At 27.4% G+C, this 7,012-nt stretch overlaps 1 long non-coding RNA gene across 1 annotated transcript; it reads right to left on the bottom strand.

The window, feature by feature from the left end:
• Nucleotides 1-689: 689 nt before the first annotated feature.
• Nucleotides 690-5,389, bottom strand: LOC146994465 (uncharacterized). The gene is made up of 3 exons (XR_015043875.1): nucleotides 5,044-5,389; nucleotides 4,304-4,402; nucleotides 690-1,943 (listed from the first exon to the last, which is right to left on the bottom strand). It is a non-coding gene; the product is annotated as an uncharacterized LOC146994465 (long non-coding RNA).
• Nucleotides 5,390-7,012: the final 1,623 nt, after the last annotated feature.

Below are 7,012 nucleotides of genomic sequence, written 5' to 3'. Positions count from 1 at the left end.
TGCAGCCAAGAACCAAAAGCATTTCACTTAAATTAACAAATACAAAATTACACTTAAAAGGCCTTTTAAAGAATTTCACATAAGTTATTAAAATAAGTGATTTCCTTATTTTTTCATAAAATATTCAATACTTCTTACATTTATTAATATAAGATTAAATACTGAACTTGAAGTTCAAACCTTGCAGGTGTTATTAAAACCTGGGAAGAAATTTTATAAATAATCCACTGAATCAAATAAATATTGTTGCAGCTCATCCTGATGAAGATTATTTCAAATTATGGAATTAGAAATTGATTTTTTTAAATAGCAATTACAAAAATGACTATTTTCCATCTTCACTATACATATAATAATTCTAAAAATGCTGCAGCTTGGATTTTACATAATTTTAATTTTGCAAAAATCTATTTAATCCCGAATTATTCGACCAATGAGTACATTTAATTCTGTATGCTTAAAAAAGAAAAAACACATACCATACAATTCATAATACATTTTTATAACTCCATATTTAAAATTTTACAAGCAAAATTTGCATAATAACTAACTGAAACAAAAAAAAAATAATTAAAAACAATTACAAGTACCCCTAAATAAATTGAAAACACTGAATTCATTATAATTATTTGACCTCAACTTTATCTGACTTCAACTTAAAAAAAAAAAAAAAAAAAAAAAAAAAAAAATTACCAAGAAATTTTAATTATTTGGAATGACCATTATGAAAACCAAGAGTCAAAAGCATTTCACTTAAATTAACAAATACAAGATTACATTTAAAAAGTCTTATAAAAGTTGCACAAAAATTATTAAAATAACTAATTTCATTCTTTTGGTTCATAAAATATTCAATACTTCTCACATTTATTAATATAAGATTAAATACTTAACTTGAAAATCAAACCTATAGGTATTAAGAAGTTTTGTAAATAATCCACTGAATCAAATAAATATTGTTGAAGCTCATCCTGATGAAGATTGTTTCAAATTATGAAATTAGAAATTAATTCTTTTAAATAGCAATTACAAGAAATGCCTATTTTCCACCTTCACTATACATATAATAATTCTAAAAATGCTGTATGCTTGGATTTTACATAATTTTAATTTTGCCAAAAATCTCTTTAATCCAGAATTATTCCACCAATGAGTACATTTAATTCTGTAAGCTTAAAAAAGAAAAAAAAAAAAAAAAAAAACATATCATACGATACATGATGAATTTTTATGAATCCATATTTAAAATTTTACGAGCAAAATTTGTGTATAACAAACTGAAACAGAAAACAAAATTAAAGGATAATTAAAAGCACCTCTAAATAAATTGAAAACACTGAAATACATTATCAATATCTGACCACAATTAAAAAAATTAACATAATCAATACATAATAATAAATATAACCCAAAAGTAATTACTAAACATAATAAAAATATAAACAAGAAATTTTTCAGAAATTTAAAACAATCTGTGAGATCTTTTCCGAAACTTAAAATTTTAGTAACAGTCAATATTTCGACTAATAATTGTCAATTTTGTTGCACAGCATTTTTTGAGCATAACATGACAGGCGATCCAAACCATCAATTTTGTTGCACAGTATTCTTTGAGCATAACATGACAGGTGATCCACTATTATTGATGAGTTATTTCTTAGATGGCACTATTGTTAAGCATATTGAAATAATAACCAAGGAGGTTAGAATAATTATTTAATCTATATATCTAACCTCCTTGATAATAACAGTAAACACTAGATACCTGTTTGTTCAAATTTTGTTGGCACTGCACAGGAATGTAAATATCGCATCTTTGGTGAACAGTAATTACTGAAGTGAACGAAGTGTGACGAACATATTTGTGCAGTTTTATACAAATCAGTAGGTGATTTATTTAACTAGTCTTGATTACTGTATGCGGCATAGCCCATTGTTTTGATCTATAAAAATGAAAAAGATTAATTTTATATTTTAAATTTCAATAAATCCATTTTCAGTGTTAGTAGAAAAATAGCAAACTAAAAACATTCCTTATACATTAGTTACACAATCTCGAGAAGGGTTATATATTTTTTAAGAACAAACATTTAAGGAAAAATTCATGTACATAATATGATTTATTACATTTCTGACATATCTTTACTAATTCTCTATTATTTTGATCTATGAAAACAAAAAACAATTTTATTTTCTTTAATTAAAAGAACCTCTTTTCAGTGTTATTAGAAATTTTGACCTTGTTAAAAAATTCCTTTTACATTAGTAACAAATTCTGAAACGATTTCATTTCATCTAATTTTATTTTGATGTACGAAAACCAATAATTTTGCAGATATTGTGTTAAATTGTAGTTACCGGTCATAGTATCTAGTTAAACAATTTAGCATTTCTTTGTAGTTTTGTTAACAATATGATTAAAAAAGGATAAGGCACCAATAAAAAGTACACATTGTTCGTAAAGTGCATCTTTAAAATATTTCCTTCCTTATTCACACCAATATGTAGTGGTTCCCTAAAGTGTTCCTACACTTATGAGTTTCAGTGAAACAGTGCTGTGAGAATTTTTTAATATCTATAAATTTATCTTAGCAAGACTCTATAAAAGTATTATAAGAATACAGTAAAACTTTGGGGGGGGGAATTAATAATTAAAAAGTAACAAAAAAGTTACCTCACAAAAATCTTCGTGAATTTAAAGAAATCTGCAGGCACTATTACGAAATATTGCAGTTAAATTTGTGTCAGTTTTTGTAGGATATCCTGCAGCATTCAAGCTGGTAATACATAAATTACAAAAATTATCTTCTAAAATATTAGAAGAAAAAATTTTTTTTAAATTTGGTTTTATTCAAAATCACTTCGAGATATGAGAAAATATTGGGCTTTATAATCAAATTCAATTCCGGGCTACAGCGCATTTTTTACAAATTCTTAAAGTGTATGAACACTTTTGGGAGCAACTACAGTCAAAAGTCGTTAATCCGGACTCGTCGGGACTTCGGCGATTCCGGATTATAGATCATCAGTTTAAATCTGGTAAGATGGCATGCAGAAATTATAAAATTAAAAATATGAGAACAATTATGATCTAAAGGGTATCAAAATTTACAAAAAAAAAAAAAAAAAAAAAAAAAAAAGCTTAATATTTATTTGTTTACTTTATTAAACATTTCTTTCAATGTAAGTTGTTTAAGTTGCTTCGTTTTTTATGTGATAATACATTCTCTTTAATTCTATAAACAGACATAATTTCTTGTTCAGTTACAAAGTTCCGCTGTTCAAGTCCTATAATTGCTGTATCTACCGACTAATTTGTCAATTGAAATTTTTTTGTTTTTCGTTCAAGTCCTATAATTGCTGTATCTACCGACTAATTTGTCAATTGAAATTTTTTCGTTCGAAACCTCTGTCACTTTCTTCGCTATCGGAAGCGAATTATAATGACGAAGAATTTGATTTAAATCATATCAAAGACGGAGTACATCGAGATGAAATACTACATTTAATAAGGAATTATAAGCCAAATAAAACAAAAACATCTGCCTTGAAGATAAGAATAGTGCTGACAGATCAACTTCCAATTCATTGCGCGACGCCGCGGCATTAAAGATAAACAAAGTTTAGATAAACAAACGTTAAAGTTTACATAAAATGCCTTTATCGATTTTTTGCAGCAATTCCACTTTTTGTTTAATGAACTGCGAAATATACTTTCGCTTTGTAGATCCTTTACATATTAATAAATATATATCAGAAATTCTATTTGACATAATCGAAAGTTCAAGCATACTTTTATAAAATTGCTCTAACAGTCTGCAAAAAATAATAAGCCGGATCCAATTCGAAGATTAAGGAACAATGCAACCTGCAACATTAACTGAAATAGATAATTAGATAATTTTAGCGTAGCTTATACCGTCCGTTATACATTAAGTGCGCACTCGTAAACTTATTTTGCGCACGCGCACAAGCATATTCGCAACAGTAAAGGTCTTGCAACGGTGCGACGCATGCGCAGAAAGTTTGTAGCTTTGAGGTCCGGATTATAGATCATTCCGGATTATGGGTGTCCGAATTAATGACTTTTGACTGTATATCACAAGCACAGTTATCTTGGATATTTACAGAAGAACACTGAACTATTTGTCTATGATGAGGAACACTTAGTGGAAAAAAACAAGCTATTTATTTAAATTATTCCAAATACATGAAATATTTGCTTCTCTATCAAAAATTGAGATATATATATATATTAATAATAATCAAAGCTTAGTTTCTTTTAAACTTAGAAATTATTTACCTAATAGGATCCTTAGGAAATCTGAAGAATTTCCTGTCTGGTGTTTTTCGAGACGTTGTCCCACAAACACAACAGCGATACCAGGATTTGGGTTGTTTGCTAAGTAAAAGATAGAGTGAGTTAGTCTGTTATTCACCACACCACATCAAATATTGAGAGAAATCAAAATTATATTTTTATAATAATGAATATAAATTTTTCAGAAATAATCATAAAATACGAAAAATTGTATATAACTATCAATATACTAAATTAAAAATAATCTTCAGTGGCCACTAATATTAAATAAGTTTATAAATTTTCTCAGATAAACTATTTGGTAATCTATAGCATAAATTTAAAGCTGAAGCATAATACAATTTATTAATAAAATTAATTTATGCAATCATACATGCCATTAGCTGCCGCGTTATTATAAATGGCAAATTTATTCCTGATCGCTCGTTTTGTCGTAATATTATTATTAGTTGACTTTAAAGCTTAAAACTCATTTAAAAAATTTGGAAAGAAGTACCAATATGCCTGCAAAAACTATAGTATTTGTTTGCCATATGATTAATTATATAAATTGAGATTCATATGCTAAAATGCAAAGTTAATATATTAAGAATGGAAATCTAGCTGCTGTGTTATACAATGAGACAAAATATTTTTGGAGCTTGGAAATCAAAATTAATGTACTATACAAAATCAATTTTTAAAATCTATGATAGGTTTTCGAATTAAAAAAGCAAGCTTACCTCACAGAAAGAGAATCGGGTTAATTCCGGTGATGGTCCTTGCGAAACATCCATCTTATGATCTGCTTGAATAACTAGAGAAAAGAACTGAAAAAAACTTTCAAAGAACATCTTCGAACAACGCGGTAAAAGATTGCTAATATGGCTGACGACATGCCGGTTTCTTGCCTGCAATTTCGCAGATGCGCAGAAAGGTACGGAGGGTGGATGGATTGCCCATTTAAAATAAGTTTCAGGGACACACACAGTGTCTCTTCAGTCTGACGGAGCCACATTTGCCTCGGGAAACCAAGGAGGTTAGAATAAGAACCAAGAAGAAACCAAGGAGGTATTCTAACCTCCTTGCGGGAAACCTTTACTTCTTCTCCTTAGAGATTCTTTGGCCGACATGGACCATATAAGAAATAGACTACCTTATAAGAAATAGTCTAACCCAGTGGGCGGGGCGTGCGTCACACACATGTCCGGAAGAGAGAGTAGGGACGATTTAGTTTATCGTAACATTGAAACATATGGCGTTTGTATCACATAACTCTTTTTAATTATTAAATGTGATACGTTGTATAAATGATGAGATAATAAAAGATACAGTTTTTGCTAATAAGATTTTATATATCTCATGAAACCACTTTTTAGCGCATTTTGAGTATTTTTTTTACTGCATTTTTAGCATAAGCGTAATTCTTACCTAAACATCATTACTTTGATAAAACGGTAAAAACTCTAAACAAAAAATTTATGAACTTACTTTTGCCTACAAATAAAGTAAAATTAAGTAAGATTGATAGTACATGATGCTATGAAACAAATTAGGTAAAATTAAACAACATTTGGTAATTTTTTTTTAAATTTTATGAACATTTTCAGGCAGTAGTAGCAAATATTTATCATTTCAATTGTTTATAGAAACTAAGGATTGTTTTATTTATTTTTTCTGTTTTCAAAATTATTATGGTATTAAAAGATGATCATTTATGACAATATTAATAACTCATAAAATTCGGAGCATAAACTTTTCTTAAAAATTTTTTAAAAAAATTCGCAGTAAATAAAAAAATCTTATGCGGAACTAGGAATAAATTAAAAAAAAATAATTACTATAAAATACAAGATATTATATGTCCAATCTTATATTTTTATTAATGCGCCTAAAGTAACCTTGTAATTTTATATACCTGTAAATACTTTAAGCAGAATGACTATACATCCATAAATACATATGTATGAAAGTAAACAATTTAGTATATTTGTTGCATTAAAAATTCGCTTACTTCACTTTTTATTTCAAAGATTTGTGAAAACAAGATTATATCTATTTATCTATTAATGTAAATACACACACCTATATATATATATATTTAGAGAGAGAGAGGAAGAGAAACAGATAATATGATTTATTGATGCTTAAATAAAATTAATTTAGTAAATCTGCTTCGAATATTTTCTCTCTGTTTAGATTCATTGTAACATGCAACAGCATGATGCATTCTGATTTTTAAATATTGAAGTATCACTGCTTTAATTAATTTAATCAGGTGGTTTTTATCTGGCTCATCATCATAAATATGGTCTTGAAGACAAGGAAATATATGTGTTCCTACGCTTTTTAAGAAATTTAGAGACATGAAATTTATAATATTTTTTTTTATTCAATTTAAACCCCTTTTCAGTCTGCCTAAAAATTATTTCTGCATTTTTGCAGATCATTCGGACGTCACTGGAAGGAGAAGTCAAACCTTTAGATCCAGATTTATAATATTTCAAACCTAGCAAACCATCATATGGTTATGTTGAAACTAAAGCTGAGAAACAGATATTACATTTTACTTTATAAGCTAAGCTTTTAACAACAAAACCAGCTATATAAGATGTATACTTTTCGTTCTTAAATATTCTTATTTTTGATTAGTTATAATGCTAGGAATTAAAATTTAAAAAAAGCAGCAAAAAATTATAAATTTTAAAGAAA

Source organism: Stegodyphus dumicola, chromosome 11 (genome assembly GCF_044657685.1).
Source record: "Stegodyphus dumicola isolate Sdum_Otavi_A_Nest chromosome 11, ASM4465768v1".
NCBI lineage: Eukaryota > Metazoa > Arthropoda > Arachnida > Araneae > Eresidae > Stegodyphus > Stegodyphus dumicola.
This window is presented reverse-complemented; position numbering and strand designations above follow the sequence as displayed.